The sequence below is a fragment of the Crinia signifera genome, chromosome 3, assembly GCF_055691185.1.
Source record: "Crinia signifera chromosome 3, ASM5569118v1, whole genome shotgun sequence".
Classification (NCBI taxonomy): Eukaryota; Metazoa; Chordata; class Amphibia; order Anura; family Myobatrachidae; genus Crinia; species Crinia signifera.
The window spans coordinates 219,119,330-219,140,015 of record NC_139219.1 but is presented as its reverse complement, the minus strand read 5'-3'; the positions used below and the strand labels follow the sequence as shown (position 1 = coordinate 219,140,015).

At 46.8% G+C, this 20,686-nt stretch overlaps 1 protein-coding gene across 1 annotated transcript in view; it reads left to right on the top strand.

The window, feature by feature from the left end:
* Nucleotides 1–20,686, top strand: part of PDE6D (phosphodiesterase 6D) — a 56,690-nt gene that overhangs the window by 1,670 nt on the left and 34,334 nt on the right. The window lies entirely within an intron of this gene.

The window sequence follows — 20,686 nt, the reverse complement described above, 5'->3', positions numbered from 1 at the left end:
AAAGTTGGATAAAGTTCACGAATGCATCTCCGTAAAAGAGCTACATACCTCTATTGCTGTCGCTTTCAAGGTTGAATCTTATTCAGGTCCATCTGTTGGCCCGTGTACGTTTGAGCTTTGCGCATGCACACACCCATCTTTGCGGGGGGTGGGGGGGCTGGTCCAGTAGCATATGGGAACACCCAGCGTTTCATGGGCATTCCTATGAGAACTGTGCATTCTCCTGCTAATGCGGCTGTGACGGACATGCAGGGGGCAGGCATGTCAGCTGCCCGCCCACTTCTCCCCCGAACATACACTCATATGTAAGGTTGCTCAGAGCAACCTTGGATATGCTTGCACCTTCCACATCTTTCGAAATATGTGGGAGGTTCCCAGTGGCATGAGAATGCATGTTTATGTAAAACATCCATTTGCAACCAGTGTGAGAATACGCTGTTTGCTAATGGTGGGCCAACGTACCATCATTCGCAATGCAGGCTCTGGTTCATTCGCATCAGAGTGAATGAAACAGAATAACCTCCCTAGTCCACCCTTCAAAACATTTTTGGAACTGGTTTTGTAGAAAGGCTATCAAAGCTGCTGTCTTATTCTCGTGATGTCAACAAAATGCATTCCTGATAATCTGTCCTTTATCTTTAGGAGCAGAAAGTCAGGGTGCTAGATCTTGTGAATAGGGAGAGTGTTTCAACGCCCTTTTTTCTCTGATTTTGCTTTTACTCTTGCAAAGTTTATCATGGAATTTAGTGTTCATTTGTTGCCCTAAATCAAGTTCTGTCACTCTAGCAATGGCACACCAAAACACATACAGACAATTATAGACGCCACTCAGGAAGAGACTGCCATAGATCAACAACAACACCGCTGTGAAACGTAGATATACCAATGTCCTCAAACCATAACGAGGTTTCTGTCCACTGCTGCCGCGACAAGTACATGGAGGCGAGTTCACAAACTTAATTGTCAGACCTCCTATTTAGATTACAGAATATACACCTAAATTACAGAGGACCTATGTAAAATTTAAAGAATAACATTGTAGAAACCTTCCATAAAGTGTCAAACAACAGTATTTTTTCCATTGGTTCACTAATGTATCAAATTGTTCATCGTGCGTACAAACGGAACCATTTTATACACTTTACAAAAGATTGGACTGATCTTCCTGCATGCAGGCAAGATCATAGACCATCGTTAACAATCGGCGGGTACATGATTTGAACGATTGGTCATTCCCATAGATCGGGAATGCCCTCATTGTCCTTCAAATCATTCCATGTGTATGCACCTTTAGTGGTCTGTCCAGAAATTAAGCAGAAACGCTGGCCTAGCTCTTCTGTGCATGCGGTCAAAATCTAGTTACAGTAGATCGCTTAACAATGGAGTTCAGATCGCTATGTGTTTACAGAAACCGCAATAGAGATCTACTATTTAAATGTAACTTTTTTGGGGGCTTAGCACACATCGCTACATGTGTATGGGTGATCTAGACCCCAGGAATTTAATGAGAAATCACGTACCCTAAATGTGTTTATGCCGCTTTCAGAAAAATGCTGGGTCGGACCCAGGTTATTTGTGTGGTGTGAAAGTAGTGTTGGTCGCTTACTTAAAATTTGTAGTTGATTTAAAGTCACATTTTTATTTTTAATTATTATTATTATTACTTCATTTTAGTCATAACTTTTGCAAATAATTTAATGATACTGAAATTGATTTTGCATGCATTTCTGACCTTGGACCCCCTCCAGGAGGTGGGGAACAGGGGTCACATGCAATACATCACATGTGAAAGGATCTTCCTGGGCAGCTCGCGGTGGATTGGCTGGCCATACATTGCAGTAGTATAATGAACCTTTTATGAACAATCCAGTTTTTCACCAAATTTCCCTTATAACCAAATAACCCTTCTGGCCAAAAAATATCATGCGCACACACTCACATACAGAACAATTGTGTAAACCAGCGATGGCCAACCTGTGGCTCTTGGACCACGTGCTGGTCTTTCTTTATTCACCTGTTACTCCCAAAACTGAAAGCCTCCGAGTATCCTCACTTTAGGGCAGTGTACTTGATAGTGGGGGTTATTCAGAACTGATCACACAGCTGCAAATTTGCAGGCCAGGTGATTATCGATGGAGCGCGCATTTGTACACATGCACAAGGCCATCCTGCGATAAAATACAGCGTCTTATTTTTTCGCTGGACAGCAAACATTCTGGCACTGTGGGGGTTATTCAGACCTGGTCGTTAGGTTGTGGTTTTGCAGGCCAGGCGATTATCACAAGATTGAGCATCCGTACGCAGGGCTACCCAGTGATAAAATCCAGCAACTTTTTGATTGACAGGAAGCCAGCGTTTGTAGGTGTAACCTGGCCATTTTCTGAAGGTGTCAGGGAAAACAGGCATGCCCAAGCATTTTCAAGGAGGGTGTGTGACGTCGGCTCCAGCCACTATCAGCTTGTTTTTATCGCACTGACCGAGTAAGTCCTGGGCTACACACAGACTGCACACAATGGGGAAATCATTCAAATGGTTGCAAATGGATTTGCAGCTAATCATAAGGCTACAATATTGTTGCAGGCTTGCACAGGGCTAGATGGGTGCTGATTACCTGATTGTGGGGCTCTACAAATTAGCGGCCCACCGATCAGGTCTCAATAACTCAGTGTGCTGACTACTCGGCAATGAATCGGTGTCACCCATCTCTCCCCTCCAGTGTGCCCTAAAACTAGCAGCAGTGAAAGTCAGCGGTACATGGCATGCAGCCATCTCTCATCCACCTGGCAGGTGGACCAGGTATTAAGTTAGTCCATGTGTCTAGTTATGTTCTTAAGGTGCTTCTGGGGGTCCTACAACTTATAACCATGCACTTATCCCCCTTACATACTGAACTCATTACAATTAAGGGGACAGTGACTCATGAAGGGCTGCTGTAATGACACATGAAGTTGGTCTGGTGCAGGAGCGGACGTTTATTATGTGAATCTGCCTTTTTCAATGTATTTTATGTTGGATTTGGCCAATACATTTTCTACCATGGGCGTGACCTAGTGGATAAAAGGCCATGCCCAATTTTTGGCACATAAATAATGTTTGCTCTTCAGCAGCCCTAACAATATATTTTTGCTCTTTGTCTCTGACTGGTTGGCCACCCCTGGTGTAAATGATCAGGATATTGGATGGGCCGTTCCATGACTACACACTGAACGATGTGTGCCAAATCGGGAAAGACATTTTTCTGCATGTTTAAGCGATCAGGGAGCTAGATGTATGACCATCGGGTACAAGGTGCCGGACGGGGTCCCGACAGTCATTTACCCCTCATCATGATCCCGCCTGTTAAAACACAGACAGACGGGTTCCCGACGGCCACCGGCTATTCTCCCTCGTGGGGGTCCATGACCCCCATAGAAAGGGCCAGCAACAGGAATCTTGGGGCCCTGTACAATGATATTTATGGGCCCCCCCACCTAATCCCAAATCCACACAAGCCTCATTTAACCTTTCGCTGCTCCAGATCCTGCTTTCAGGTGCGGACTTTGTTCTCAGTCCTGCTGGCCTTGCATGCTCAGTAAAAGTACAGGAGCCAGAGACTGAGGCTACAGTGCCAGCGGCGGGTACGGCTTTGCGCCTGCGCCCCCAGGCCATACGCACACACAGAGTAGACGGCTCTGAGCGTTTAGCAGCAGAGCGCACACAGTAATCGGCAGTGGCACACAGTGAGTCAGTCAGACTCAGCCACACACAGATGGTGCACAGTAGACAGCCGAGCCGCGAGGGTCACTGACAGGCAAGCTAGTACATGTGATGGCCATGCCGAGGCATGGAAGCTCTGGGGCCCTTCAGATTGCTGGGGCCCGTCACACTTGTCCCCCTTGACCCCCCCTGTCACCAGCCCTGCCCATAGAGGGAGAACAGAATACGTGGCACGCGTAGTGTAGCGAGCCCGCAAGGGGCTTTGTTGCATTTGCCATGCTGTCTGAGTCTGGCCAGTCGGGATCCCGACATCGGGCTAATGACTATCGGAACCCTATACCACACCCCGGGTACAAGCATTGGATCATGATCATGTCCACACATGGAAAGTTCTTAAATGATTGGTCGTTACAATAGGTCGAAAACGGCCATATATTTTCAAATCTTTTCCCGTATGTGTGCAGCTTAAAGCTGGATACACTTCTTAAAGATTTATTGTCCAACTGTCTGTTGTGATTAAAAATCTGGCATTGTTTGGGAGTAATCTTGCAGGATGTGTCCGATGTATGCGCAGACATACAAATATTAAAGATGTAAGTAAACCAGGCATACGAACATTTCTGTATCAAGACCTTAATTCTGTCTTTTTTACAGGGTTAAGGTGCCCATACACTTGTGCGACCCTCTGAGGAGAGAAGTCACATGCGATTTCCCTTGAACTTCCCTGCAGCTTCCCGCGTGGCAGTATCGTATGCAGTCCTTTAGCATACAATCCCAGCGGAGGATGCCTGTTCCGACATCTGTAGTGCAGCCTTGCGATCTTCAGGCTCTGATCCGATGCGCACAGGAACTCACATAGGATTGAATCAGGCGATTTCGCTACTTTTCATCCGATTTCTCAGCATGAACCGTCAGAATCGGATGAAAAGAGCCCAAATCGCACTAGTGTATGGGCACCTATGTAAAGAGGAACACCTTACAATAGTGGGCCTGTACAAACACTATACTTGCTCTTAGAAACTATTTTCATTCAGCTTTCCTTGTTTGTGAGCATAAGGCCTAATTCAGACCTGATCACTGGGCTAGTAACTTTTGGAGCCCTGCAATCAGATATACTCCGCCCATGGTAAACCTGCAAATTGCTTAGCAGAGCATGCGATAATTAGCTGGATTGGTAATTTGCTGCAAATCCATTAGCAAGCCGCTCACCATCTAATGATTCTTCCACTGTGTGCGCAAGAGTCAGCCGGATCGGGGGAGGAGATGACGTCACACAACTTCCCCTAAAATGCCTGGGCACGCCAGCGTTTTCCCTGACACTCCCAGAAAACGTCTGGTTACCACCCACAAATGCCGGTTTTCTGTCAATCAACTTGCATGCGGCCAACGACCAAATAAAGTAGCAGGATTTAATTGCAGGATGGCTTCACATATACATGCCCAGTCTATATACTGTAGATATGCATACTGGGCAGCCCAAAAAAGGATATAGATACTATGGGCCTTATTCTAGTTCACTCTTTCTGACAAAATCCTTCTTGGATGGACAAAACCATGTGCACTGCAGGTGGGGCAGATGTTACGTGCAGAGATAATTAGATTTGGGTGGGGTTTTACTGCAAAGTGAGATCGATATTGAAGTGTAAAAATAAGCAGCCAGTATTTACCCTGCACAGAAACAAAATAACTCACCCAAATCTAATTCTCTTTACATTTGCCCACCTGCAGTGCACATGGTTTTGTCCATCTAAAGGGTCCCATACATCAGCAATTAATTGTGACAATTTTCAGATATGGAGATGATTGCCACAATTAATTTTAGATGTGTGGGCTCCCCCTTTTGGCAATCCCAATCAAAATCGCCAATCGATTGCTTAATCAGGTTTTTAAACATGTTTAATAATCTGGTATTATCTGCAGATCTTTTTTATATGTGTGGGCATTCCCAATTCGTCTTCTTCATCTATTTACATTATGAACAGCTGAAATGACAATCGATTGGGGCAATTTCCAGATATGAAGATGCAATCTTTAGATGGAAAAATCTGCCGATCACTGAAATAAATCTGTAATGTGTGGGCAAGTCAGATAGATTGTAAAATCAATTTATCTGGCCAAAAAATCCCTGGATCTGGAAATCCATTAATTGTGATTGCTGATGTATGGGGCCCATTAGAAGGATTTTGTCAGAGTGAACTAGAATAAGGCCCTATATCACTAAAGGCGGTTTAGTGTGAGTGTGCTTGGCTCTAAGCAGCAATCTGAGAAAGGAGCCAATACCACAATACAGTATACAAAAACAAAAGTGGGGTGTTGATTACGCTAATACTTATATAATATTTCAATGGCAATTGATTCAACGTGGTCAGGTGTGTAGTAAGAAAGGATAACAATTTAATCATAAAACAAGTAATAAAAGAAAAAATGACTTTCAGATCAATAGTCACCCAGTGTTATTTCCAAAGTGTCAGTTTAGTTAAAAGCTTCCAAATGATATATTGAGAGGATGCAACAGATTTGTATTCCAATTAATAGAAAAGGATACTCAGGTTTTTGAAAGATCTTACTCCACAGATGGATGGGTGAGGAAGATGAGCCAGGCCGCAGCATTGAGGATAGATTGGAATGGTGATAGTGTTGGTCATGGATGCCAGATAGGTGTACAACAAATGGTATATTTAATCAGGTCTATTTAGCAACAATTGAGAAGTATCTGCTGTGTCCATGTCCTATTTCTATAATTCTAAAACTACCAGCCAGACTGACTCCCTGTCTTGGTAAGAAGTTTACTTGCACTATCATTTATGTGACATCTTTTGCAAATGTGAAAGAGGTCACAGGTGCCCTGTAGATGATTGCTACTTTAAAAATACAGACAAACTCGCAACATTGCAGGCTATTACATACTGCCCTATGTATGTATTTCCATGCACGCAATACTGGAGTAATTACAGCTGACTACAGTACAGCTAATGCATAAATCGGAGGTTCCCACACTTTTTTTCGAATCACGGCACCATAGAGTATCAGAATTTTTTCATGGCACCCCTGTGCCCAAACAAATATAGCAAAAAAATATAAAATGAAGTAGATTTTGTTTATGTCATCCTTCAGGTCAGTTATGTGGTGAGGGACAGGATTTGCTTCTGTTTGTGTATATATATTTTATAATTGGCAGCCACCAGTCTATTACATTCACCATAATTAATTTGAATTAGTCCTGGACCACCAACCTGAGGCACCCCTTGATTTGTCCCAAGGCATCCCAGGTTGCCACGACACACACTTTGGGAACCACTGGCATAAACCATAACATGCTAAACAACCCAAGTGGAAAGGATCATTGAGCCTTATTTAGGTCTGTTCGTTTGGACCCCGATGGTGGACGTATGCGCAGGGTAATTTCTGCACATTTGCATACACCGGGTGCGTGCAGCCACCGCAAACAGGGTGTTCACTGGGTACACACACCCAAGTGTGCGGGTGGGGAATGAGAATGCACAGCGTTTCATGGGAGTTCCAATGAGAACGCTGGGCTTTCTCATGCAAATGCCCCAATGGTGCGGGGGGTGGCCAGCTGATATCACCTGCGCATCCACTTCCTCACGAGTGTCCGCGCATATGTAAGTCACTTTCATATATGCATACACCTTTGCCATTATTCGATGGTCGCCGACTATCAAATGATATGGGTGGATCCCACTAGGCTGCGAATGGATGTTACTGTGTAACATCCATTTGCAGGCCCTGCGAGAGAATCGCCCTTGCGAGTGGGTGGTGACCAGTCCATCATTCGCAGCCTTGGGAATTTGAATGTTCTTGTTATTATTAATTCTCATGCCCCCTGCCTGCCAGGGGAGCTCAAGAGAAATAGAGTCTGACTTGTCCTTAGGGCAAGTTGGCTTAGTGTATGGGGGCTGTAAGACGTCTCCGGTTCAATGTAATGGGTGTTTTCTTTTAAGCTCCAGTAATTCTTCAGCTCATCACTGAAAGATAGGCATGCAAGCTAGCATGTTATCACCTATTCCTAATACTCTAAAGCCGCATAACCCACTATTTTCTATACGGCCCCACCAATATCGCTTCCATGAAATGAAAGATTTGCACTAAAAAGACTGATCGATAATGTTAATGATATTGTTAGCGATGTCACCGGGACCCCCCCCTGAACATCTCAGATTTCACTGCATGTTCAGATGACCGGGATTATTGTTAACCATCCACCAAAGCGTGCAGAGTTTATGATCTAGTTGGTACACACTAAATGATACGCACAATAGTTTCGTTAACAATATTGTTATCACGCATATCATCTGCCTTTATCGCATAGTGCGTGCCCAGTTTAACCCTGAATGGCAGACTAGATTGGCTATTTGCTGTCAAATTCTGTTTCTCTGCTCTATGCTGCCTTCCTTCCTGTAAACACTGATTGTGTTTTTTGGCTGGCCCAATGACCATTTAGGTGGGATTCCTATGGTGAGTCGACAATGTCTAGTTTGACACTCAACATCACATAGTCGACACACACACAAAATATCAAAGTGGCTTTGGTCAACACATGAAAAGATCGACATGAGTATTTTTGTGTGTGTGTGTGTTATAATCCACATGGGCTACTATTGGGAATGGTAAAGTGGGCCGAAGCATGCCAAGTGAAGTGGTACTCTAATTGTGGGTCCACATACTTAGGTGTCAACATTGACCTGTAAATCCATGAATTACTAACTTTTTGGTGTCAGCCTAATGTACCACACTGCAGTTTGTCTGCCTACTTAAACTTACTTAGTTTGCTCTCAGTGACAGATCTTTAGCCTACCTTCTTGTGTTTATGCATTGGCTCCTTGGGATTCCTGATGTCTCCTAGCATACTTTGGTGTCAGTTGTTACTTCTTGTGCCTAACAGAATTCCATGATATTAGTAATCATATCTGTAACCTTCTGGGCTGTTTGTGTCTTGCTAAATTATACTTTGTTAACCACTACTCTCCACGGATTCAGTACTGAATCCCGGTGGTCGGGATCCCGGCGTTCAGAATCCCGACGCCGGAATCCCGACAGCCAAAATCCCGAGAAGGGGGGGACGTTGATCGCCCCCCCTTGCGGGCTCGCCACGCAGCGGGCCCGGTGCCTCGCTATGCTCGGCACTAAATTTATTCTCCCTCCAGGGGTGTCGTGGACACCCACGGAGGGAGAATGTGTCGGGATTTCGGCGGTCGGGATTCTGAATGCCGGGATCCCGACCGCCGGGATTTTAACTGCATCCCCTCTCCACTACTCTAGCCATACTCTTCGCATTACATTGTGCCAATTACTATATTGTTAATTTTCTGTGCCACTTGTTAATGAAGTGTATCCACCTCCATATGTCCTCATTTTAATTTCTGCTGATTGCATCTATTGTTTACCGGCCAATTGATCTGAACTCTGACCCCTCCCATGGGTGCATAAATTAGAGCCATGTATCTTTTTGTGATGATCTAATTGCGGCTTTGGCATGTGCATGTTAAACGTTGTGCCCCGCTCCCTCTGTGCTATGTACACAAGGCACTGTGCAGGCTGGTTTCATAACGGTGTGGGGTGTGTTCACATGGCAGGGCCACTGTTTCTCCTGAAAATGTAATTGACTGGTAACCGCTACGTTGCAGTGCTTGGTGACCATTTGCAGGCCCTCATGAACTTCATGCACCACCACAATGGAATATTCCAGCAGGGTAAATCACCCTGTTATCTGTCCCAAGTTGCCCACAATTAATTTGAGGAGCATTTTTGGAAATTATGACAAAAAATGACTCTCTCCTCTAAATAGATAAGACAGACTGAGGGGATAATCCAGTTACCCCCTGATGTTTCACAGATATTTAATTTTTTATTGTGCTATTCGATTAGATCACCCATTAAAAAACACAATTCGCTTCAATGAAACCCGTGTGTTTTGGGTTGATGCAGCGAAATCAAGCTGCTTTATTTTCCTGAAAGGCTTATTACCCCCGGTAGCCTATTACCCACAATCAATGAAGCAATTCATTTGTGCCAATCGGGCATGATTGCTGTGGGTGCTCATCATTTATTTTTTCTTACATCCTCCTGAGGTGGAAAACAGAAATGTAAGAAGAGTTGTGCTTTTAAACACCCAAATAGCATTTTCCTTGTCATGCCCAATATGTTAGACAGGCTTAGTTGCTTTACACAGCTAAACCTGGTGCAATAAACATGATTAGTAACGGGTGCCAAAAAAACACTGAATAGCAAAACAAACAATGAATTGCTTCCCCACACCATGATTAAAAAATCGTAGTTTCTAAATCATGTAACATGTAAAACAATGTTTACAAAATGGTAGTAATCCTGCCTTACCACTTAGAAAAATATTTTCTAAACTGCTCACAACATGATAAATGTGTGGTGGATGGATCAGTGTGCGTTCTAATAGTAAGCCACAAACAAGAAATTGCAACCAGTACTTGGTCCTCCTGCACCCACTACTCTTACCACCACTTAACATTATTTAAAAGAAAACACGATTTGCCAGTTTTTTTTAAAACCGACAGAGCCCCAGGGAAAGTGGTTAACAAGCTTTGGGGAAGTGGAGCTTTTTTTATTTTTTGTAAATCTAGTCCAGATTTAATATAAAATTGACCAGAATAACCCCCATTGTGTGTTGCTAGCTTGCAATGTTGTTGAATATATGTGCTTGGGGTATTGTTTCTGTACTAGTGCTAAAAGTCCCAATAGGCCCATTTATGCACAGCATGCTGGGATTTGTGGTTCTCCAAGTCCCAGCACGCAGGGGAGGCTTGCTGGGCCCTGTAGTTCTGTTACAGTACCCAATATCTATTTTTAAGACAGCCCTGGGCTGACCAGCCACGATGCTAACAGTTTGGGTGGGGACCTTATGTAAAAAGTTTCCCCTGGCTGTGGCATGGCACCGCTGTCTGTTTGAGCCCACTGCTGGTGTCCAAATATGAGGGGACCTCTACTCCTTTTTTTTTTTTTCCCTGTATTTTGGAAACCAGGACTGGGCCAATAGCCTGGTACTGGTTCTAGAAATACAAGGTGACCCCATTCCCCCCCCCCCCCCCCCCCCCCCCCCCCCCCCCTCTGTATTTCTGCAACCAGGACTGTGTCAAGGAGCCCGGGGTTGGTTTCTTTTTAACAGAGAAGTCTGCATGGATCTTACTGATTTGTGCAGACTTCAGCCAAATATGCATGGAAAATTAGGTGTATTTTCCATTTGTGTTTGCTGCTGAATTTGTAGCCGAATTCAGCAGTATGAATGATTGTAAATTATCTGATTTAGATAGAACTCGTAGTTTTATCATTGGGAATTCATTCATACAGCAGAATTCCGCTCAAGTTGCTGAATTTGGCAAATTTGCCGGACACCGGGTCACGGCCATATATCACATCGAATGGGTGCATTCATACCCATTCGATCTTAGTAAACTTCCCCATCGTAGTGCTTGCATAGCTTTATAGTTAAGTTTCTTTTTGCACATTATAGCTATATAATGTAGGAGCCGGACTGGAGGCAAAGCCTGGGGGTAGGCTCCCCTGACAGGGTTTGTAGGGAGCTGACTAGCTGGACAGTCATAGAAGGGGTGTCTAAGGAGAGGGTCATAGGGGGAGGGGCTTAACGGGGTGTAGTAAGGGTATATAAGCAGAGTGCAGGCAGGAAATAGGGGTCACTGGGAGATTTTTCTGAACAGCTAAGCAGCACTGCATCTCCCATGGCTTCCCCAAACGCTGATGCTGAGGTATCTGCAGCGCTGGCTGCCCTCAGGGAGGCAGCAGGCACCAGAGGGACAGAGTGGCTGCAGCAGCAGATGTCAGGTCTGCTGGGGGGACTGGGAGCAGCAACGCAGGAGGCTGCTCCAGCGGGCGCACGGCCTCGGAGGTCCAGGCCTCCGGAGCGCTTCAGCCCATCCGTGTCCCCCAGGGTTCAGCGCCGTTCTAGGAGCCCCGTCAGGGACCCTCCAGGCCAGGCTGCGGGCCGGGCACCTTCCGCCCGCAGGACCAGGTCTGGGAGGAATCCAACATGCAGGCGGAACCCTCCGCGCGGGGGGAACCCCCCCCACGTGCAAGAAGATCCGGCGTCACGTGGGTCTGGACCTGGAGCGGCGGGGCATGCGGGGCATGCTGCTGCCCAGCGCGGGGTGAGTCGTGCCAGGGGGGCAGAAGTACAGGCTGCGGACCGCAGGCCTGGTACACGGAGCGAGAGACGCACAGCTGGCTCCGCCTCCAACGCGGTCACGCCGGCTGGTGCTATACCTGAAGGTCGGGATGACAGGAGAAGAGAGATGGCAGCGTCAGCAGATGATGGAGAGATACCTGGTCCTTCTTCATCTGGGACCCGTCAGGACACTGGACCTGCGGCTGCTGGGTTCACAGCCCCCAGGCAGCCTGGTGAGTCTGTCTCTATGTCTATTAATGCTTTAGCACAAAGTCAGGGGGGGGGAGGGTTAGCCCCCCAGGGGGAAATGAGTAGGGGCTTTACCGAATTATTGAGTGGTTTTGCAGATTGGCTGGTGGGTTTGCGGCAGGGGGCGGGGCCGTCCCCGGCGGCAGCATGGGCACCGCAGAATTCGGGCACACCAGCTAGCATTAGTGTGCCGGTCAGTAATAGTGTGCCGGTTAGCAGTGGGGTGCCGGTTAGCAGTGGGGTGCCGGTTAGCAGTGGGGTGCCGGGGAGCAGCGTGGTGCTGGTATCCGGCGGGGAGCAAAGCAGCAGCAGGGCAGGGGCTGAAGGGGGCAGTGTGGTGACGCAGGATGAGAGTGGGAGGCTTAGTGACACTGCGAAAGGGGAGGTGTATGTATGTTTTGAGGGGCCATTGGGGGCCCACCTGAAGCAGGAGGTGAGGGAGAAGATTTGGAAAGGGGAATATGTGGATATATTTTCATTACTACCCTTAGAGCGTTTTAACCTGGATAGGCCCCGCAAGGAGGAGAAAAAGGAGGAGGAGGAACGGCGGCGGTATCGGCTGATACCGCGGTCATTCACAAATTGGTTACAGGCATTTGCTATTTTAGCTAGTGTGATTGGGGAGAAGGCACCTGACAATTGTTCAGGCTTATTCTGTTACATGGATGCGATAGGAGAGGCATACCGTGTGTACGGGGGCATGGCCTGGCTCAGGTATGATGAGCAGTTTAGGCAGAGGAAGGCGGTTCGCCCCAACATTCGTTGGGATCATAAGGATATTGCTTTATGGTTAAAGGTAACGGCCCCCATAAAAAGTGGGCAGCCCTTTCGTGGGGATGGGGGGGGGCCGAGAGAGGCCACAAGCGGGACGGCCATGCAGAAGGGACTCTGCTTTGCCTTCAACGACGGGTCATGCCGGTTTGGAGCAAAATGCAAATTCAAGCATGAATGTTCATCATGTGGAGGGAACCATGGGGCAAATAAATGCTTCAGAGGGAAGTCCCGAGACAGTAGTTCAAAAGGGGGCGACACCAGTTCGGCTGGAAAGGATGCTGGGTTATCTGCGTAGGTATCCTGACCAGTGGACAGCCGCCTTGTTGGAGGAGGGGTTTAGGGAAGGTTTTAAGATACCTTCTGACGTGCAGGTGTCAGGAAGTTTTAGGAGGAATTTGAAGTCTGCTAGGGAGCATCCTGAAGTGGTGCAGGAAAAACTGTTTAAGGAGGTGCAGCTGGGTCGTATGGCTGGACCGTTTAGGGCGGCACCGTGGCCAGATTTGATAGTCTCTCCGTTGGGGGTGGTGCCAAAAAAGGAGGCGAACAAGTTTCGTCTGATACACCATTTATCCTTCCCAAAAGGGGCGTCGGTCAATGATGGCATTGACCCCGACATCTGCTCGGTGGTTTATACATCCTTTGATGCGGCCGTTAAGTGGGTGAAGCGGTTTGGGAAAGGGGCCATGTTGGCAAAGACTGATATTGAATCGGCATTCCGGTTGCTGCCTGTTCATCCAACCAGTTTGCGCTTGTTGGGATGTTGTTGGGATGGGGAGTTTTTTGTTGATCGTTGTTTACCGATGGGGTGCTCCTTGTCGTGTGCTTATTTTGAGGCCTTTAGTTCCTTTTTGGAGTGGGTGGTTAAGGATGTCTCTGGGTGCAGTTCAGTTATTCATTACCTAGATGATTTTTTATGTATTGGTCCCGGGGGGACCGGTGTATGTGATTTATTGTTGAGGACTGTTGAAAGGGTGTCGGCAGACTTTGGGGTCCCGCTTGCTCCGGGAAAGACGGAGGGCCCTGCGACTGTGATCAGTTTTTTGGGTATTGTCATTGATACTGTGAATATGGAGTGTCGCCTGCCTGAAGAAAAGTTACTGGGTTTGAAGGCCGAGGTAGGGAGGGCGTTGCTGTTGAAGAAAATCAGATTGAGGGAATTACAGTCCTTGCTGGGTAAGTTGAATTTTGCGTGTCGCATTATGCCGATGGGCCGCATTTTCAGCAGGAGGCTGGCAGCAGCGACAGCAGGGGTGGTTCTTCCTCATCATTTTGTCAGATTAGGTAGTGAGTTGAAAGGGGACTTGCGGGTGTGGGCATCTTTTCTGGAAACCTTTAATGGCAGGGCGTTGTGGATGTCAGACACGTGCGTGGCTACAGAGCTAGACCTTTTCACAGACGCCGCTGGGAGTGGCGGTTTTGGGGCTTATTGCCAGGGACATTGGTGTGTGGGCCGGTGGCCGGAGTCTTGGGTGCAGAGAGGCTTGGTTAAAAATTTAGCATTGTTGGAATTGTTTCCTATTTTGGTTGCAGTTGTTGTTTGGGGTGAGCTGTTCCGCGATAGGAAGATTTGTTTTTACTGCGATAATTTGGGGGTGGTCATGGCTATTAATCAATTGTCGGCATCTTCACCGCCGGTGGTTACTATTTTGCAGCAGTTGGTATTGGAATGTCTGGCTTTGAATTTGTGGGTTGTGGCTAGGCACGTTCCCGGTGTCTCTAACGGCATTGCGGATTCTTTATCTCGTTCACAGTGGGAACGATTCCGGGAGTTGGCGCCAGAGGCGGACAGGGAGGGGACCGGGTTCCCGAGTCGGCTCTGGGCTCTGCTGGACGGGTAGTCGATCAGCTCATCAGGGAATCCTTGGCCCCAAATACATGGTCGGCATACAATCAGGAATGGCGGAGCTGGTTAGAATGGCGTGAGGTAGTAGGTTTGAAAGAGGATGATGACGAGTTGGCTGTCTTGCTATACATAGGCCATTGTAAGGAGATTGGTTGGTCAGTGGCTAAGATCACGCGCTGTATGGCGGGCTTAGCTTTTGGGTTTCGTGCAGGTGGGAGGCCTGATGTCACAAAGAATTTCCTGATTGCGCAGGCTTTAAAAGGCTGGAGAAAAGGACATGTAGTACAGGATCAGAGAAGGCCGGTGTCCTTCCAGTTGTTGCAGAATATGGGCAGGAAGTTGGGTGAGGTTTGTAGTTCCAATTTCGAGGAAAGGTTGTTCGGGGTAGCCTTTTCGCTTGCCTTCTTCGGGGCACTGCGGATTGGTGAACTCGTGAGTCCAAGCGTCTCCAGGCCGGGAGGTTTGTTAGGGGAGGATGTGGATTTATACTCGGATAGGGTGGAGCTAGTGGTGAGGAGGTCTAAGACGGATCAATTAGGGAGGGGGAAGAAGGTAGTTCTCTTCTCTGTACCGGGCTCAGATATGTGCCCGGTAGCACGGCTGAGGATATTTAAGGAAGTCAGAGTGGGCAGAGAAAGGGATCCTTTGCTGATGCATGCGAATGGGTCCTTTTTATCACGGTTCCAGTTCACAAGCGTGTTTAGAGCAGTCCTGCGGACGTTGGGCCTCAAGGGGGAGGAATACGCGGGTCACTCTTTCCGCATCGGGGCCGCAACCGAGGCTGCTAGGATGGGTTTGGGAGATGAGCTGATTAAGCGCATTGGGCGATGGGAATCGTCTCGTTTTCGTTCATATGTTCGTTTAGGGGATTGTTGAGGCTGATTGTGTTCTTTCTAATTTTAGGGCATCCCCCGTGCCTGATTTGGATTTTAGGACATTCATATGTCTTTTGGGGAGCTTTGTGGGCTGATGTCAGACCGAACGGCCGCCAGCTAGGTTTGGATAGAGAGGAGGCAGTGGTTCGATGGCTGGGGAAGCGCGGTATGGTATGGAGTGGAATGTTACAGGAATTTCACCGTTTTGTTCGGCTCGATAGGGCTCCCGACATATTAGTGTTGCACGTGGGAGGGAATGACCTTGGGAGCAGACCATTTAGGGAGTTGATACGGGATATCAAGTTTGATCTCCTACGTTTATGGGCAATGTTTCCAGAGGTGATCACAGTTTGGTCGGATATTGTGCCGCGCCGTTATTGGAGGGATGCAAGGTCGGCTGACAAGATCAATAAGGCACGGATAAAAGTCAACAGGGCAATTGGGCGTTTTATGGCTAGAAACGGCGCGGTAGTGGTGAGGCACAGGGAACTTGAGTCTGGTGCCGGTGCTTTTTGGAGAGGAGACGGTGTGCATTTGAACGCTGTAGGGATCGATGTTTGGTCCTTGGGACTACAGGAAGGGATAGAAACAGCGTTCCGGATGTGGGGGGGTCGCCCGGGGTCAAGGGCTTAACCCCGTGCTTGGTGGCGGAGGGGGGTCCTCGAGGTTAGTGGCATTGAGGCTTAATTATGCGGCGGGGAGGGCCCCATGAGGGGGCTGGACTCCCCTGGGTGAGGCTAATTAATGAGCACTGGGTGTTGACAATTGGTGCCCTCGAGCCAATCGCTATCGGCTGGGGGTAACAACTCCTGGAAGTGCTTAGAGGTGTGGATTGATTTATTGAGGGCCTCGGGGACCACCTTCCGTGGGGAATGTTTTTGATTATTGTTAATTTTGTATTGTTTCAATAAAGATGGCTGCTGTGGCCAATTTTATCCAACAAGAGAGTTATGTCATTTGTGGGGGGATAATTGGGCACAGCGATTAGACAATACCCTGTCATGTATATTCTGATCAGCTGTAACATCAAAAACCAGTTGTTTAATATTGTGTAGCTTTTAGTTCTGACTGTGTGGAGACATGGACTCCAAAAAACATCTGATGGTGTCCTGTGGTATCTAGCACCAAAATCCTTTTACGTTCTGTAAGTTTTTTTTATTTTATTTTTTCTGCAGTACATCCCACCAATGCTTGATCATATCTGGGAATTTTGATGGCCTTGTCAACACCCTGAATATTTTGTCATGTTCCTCAAACAATTCCTAAACCGTTCTTGCAGTGTGGCAGGCAGGGCTTAAAGTGGTTCTGGAGAGGTGGTGGAACTACTTTCCCCTAACAATGTCCCCCTGCCAGCCCCATCATTAGGCAGAACCTAGAACAGTGCCAGGGAATTTGTGCCCTACCTCCCATAAAGTGATAATATTCCCACAAGGAAGGAGTGTGGTCACACAATAGTAATGGTGCCCATACACCGTGCAATGTGATGCGTGCTTCTGAGGGCATCGCATCGCACAGTACAAAAAGTATGCTGCACATACTTTTTGTACTGCCTGCTGATCACACCGCACGCAAAACGCATGCGATGCGAACCAGCCCATAATGGGTGTGATAATAATGGGCACCTTAACTCCAGTTAAAATTACAACACCGTATTTATTTATTTATTTACAGTTTCTTATATAGCTCAGCAGGTTCCGTTGCGCTTTAATTGTAGACAGTGATAAAACAAACTGGGTAACACAGACTTGGAGGTAAGAGGGCCCTGCTGCAAGCTTACAATCTATAGGGACATAGAAGGGAAACACAAGGACAGGCACCAATAATAGCATAGCAATCCCACCAAGTTGCAGGTCCAGAAGGGAAGTGCCTCAGAGGGTTATGCGTATGGAACTTAAATATGATAGGCTTGCCTGAAGAGATGAGTTTGGAGGCTATTACAGAGTCTTATTGTATGTAGAAGGGCATTCCATAGGCTAGGAGCAGCACAATGAAAGTCCTGTAACAGTGAATGGGAGCTAGTGATCCGCACAGAAGAGACGCAAATCTTACGGAGAGCAGAGTGGCCGAGATGGGAGATATTTTATGATAATTAAAGAGACCTACTGTATGCTTGTGCAGTATGGTTAATAGCTTTATATGTGAGAAGGAGTACAGTATTTTATGTTGAATACCGTAAAATACAGGCAACCAATGGAGGGACTGGCAGAGCAGATCAGCAGACGATGAGCATTTTGCTAGGAAGATCAGCCTAGCAGCAGCATTTAAAATGGATTGCAGTGGCGAGAGTCTGTTCTTGGGAAGACCAGTTAGGAGACTATTGCAATAGTCAATGCGGGAGATATAATGCGTGCATGGGTAAGAGATTTAGTAGTGTCCTGAATGAGATAGGGTTGTATTTTTGGATATGTTTTTTATATGCATGTAACATGATTTGGAGACAGATTGAATGTGGGGAACAAAGAACAGTTCAGAGTCAATGAAGACCCTTAGGCAACGAGCTTGTGGGGTAGGGTAGATTGTCGAGTTGTCAACAGTTATGGAGATATCAGGATGGTAACTGTTCTTGGCTCGTTGGAATATAAATAATTCTGTTTTGGAAATATTAAATTTGAGGTGGCGAGAAGATATCCAGGATGAGATGGCAGAGAAGCATTCAGAGACTGCCCAAGACCACTGGTGACGACTGTGGGGATGATAGATAGATTTGAGTATTGTCCACATACAAGTGATACAGTAGCACAATCATATACATATTACACTGCATGTAGTGCCCTTAAACACATAATGTACACAGTTGTGCTGCTTATGTGCATCTGTCACTGTCACTTCAGCAGCTCCATGCCCTGTGTCCCTCCAGCAGCTTCCCCACCTCTGAGTCCTCCAGTCCCCTCTCACCCTGTCTTCAGCAAGCACAGAGCCTGCTCCGCTTAGTGGCTCTTCTTTACTTTAGCGGTGGTGATGGCATGACATCACATACACCATGCCAGAAGAAGAAGCTGCTAGGACCAGCTTTTCTGTTGGAATTCACATACACCATGCCAGAAGAAGAAGCTGCTAGGACAGGCTTTTCTGTTGGAATTCATGTTCAGGGCTGTGGTAGAGGTGGTGGAACTCCGTTTCCTCTACCATTAGAGGTGGTGGAACTCCGTTTCACCCCGTTCCCCCTCACTATAACCCCTGGTGGCAGGTCACATTATCCTGCTGAAAGAGACCACTACCGTCAGGGAATACGATTGCCAGGAACTGAGTTACTGGGTCTCCGTCTTGTTTAGGCATGTGGTACATGTTGTCAAAGTGAATGGCAGGACCCAAGGTGCCCAGCAGAACATTGCCGAGAGCATTACACTGCCTTTTCCAGCTCGCCTTCTTCCCACTGTACATCCTGGTGTCATTTCTTCCCCATGTGAACGATGTACACACACCCAGCCATCCACATGATGTAGAAGAAAACATGATTCATCAGCCTAGGCCACCTTCCATTGCTCCATGGTCCAGTTCTGGTACTGACATGCCCATTGTAGGCACTTTTGGCAGTGGACAGTCAGTAAGGGCACTCTTACTGACTGGTCTATGCAGCCCATACATAGAAAGCTATAATGCATATCATAGCATTAACTGTTTTAGCAATTTGTGCTACCTTAGCTCTTTTGTGGAAAAGGCGATCTGTTACCAGTTCACCAGTTTCCTTCGACCACTTTTTGTAGGTACTAACCACTGCATACTGGGAATACTTCATAGGAGATGCTCTGGCCCAGTTGATTAGCCATCAAAATTTCATAATCTATATTTATAATATAGTAATAATTCTAGCACCCGCCATATTTGAAAACCCATGCAGTTCCTCTTCTCTGCCTGTGGTGTCGCTGTCTGCTGTGCTGTTTCTAGCACAGGTCTGGTTTGCATATCAGTGCTGATATACAGACCACACCACAGCAGACAGCGACACCCCATGCAGGGGAACTGCATGGGTTTTCAAATATGGCAAGTGCTAGAATGAACACTATAAATAAGATACACATATATAAACCCTAGTATTTTGGTCCACTCACTGGCTATTGTGCCTGGTATTGCAAGGTTTGTTTCTCTCTTCCCCCACCTACCCATTCCTTTCACCCCTTCCACCTGAATTTGTGTATTACTATGTAATAAACAAATGTTTTTGTACATTTTATTTTTAAACATCATTTTTGTGACGTTAGCAGTCATTATCAAGTCTAGTTATTTTCGAGTATTGTTGTGAATTTTGTCCTTACCTAAAGTGTTTTGATATAAACACTGAAATGTTGAAACATCGAGATTCTGTGCTTCAATTATATACACAACTTGTATGCCTGTATGTATATATGTTTTCACATTGTGCAATACACTGTGGTGGCCCCCCTTCCCCCAAGTTCACATTATATCACTATCACACAGACTGTAAATTAATTCCCCCATACGTTATGCTATTTGGGTCCGATTCCGGCGGATCAAGCCAAGAAATCACGTGAAATCAGCCCAAATCGCATGTGTATGACATCCGGTGCCGCACGCAATGGCACACCCCTATCTGCAGAGCATGCAAGTGCCGAGCAAGAGAGAGTCTCTCCCCTCTCTGTGTCCCCAGTGGACGACGGGCAGGAGATACAAAATCAGCTGCCGCCCATTAATTTGAATGTTCTTGTTATTATTAATTCTCCTGCCCCCTGCCTGCCAGGGGAGCTCAAGAGAAATAGAGTCTGACTTGTCCTTAGGGCAAGTTGGCTTAGTGTATGGGGGCTGTAAGACGTCTCCGGTTCAATGTAATGGGTGTTTTCTTTTAAGCTCCAGTAATTCTTCAGCTCATCACTGAAAGATAGGCATGCAAGCTAGCATGTTATCACCTATTCCTAATACTCTAAAGCCGCATAACCCACTATTTTCTATACGGCCCCACCAATATCGCTTCCATGAAATGAAAGATTTGCACTAAAAAGACTGATCGATAATGTTAATGATATTGTTAGCGATGTCACCGGGACCCCCCCTGAACATCTCAGATTTCACTGCATGTTCAGATGACCGGGATTATTGTTAACCATCCACCAAAGCGTGCAGAGT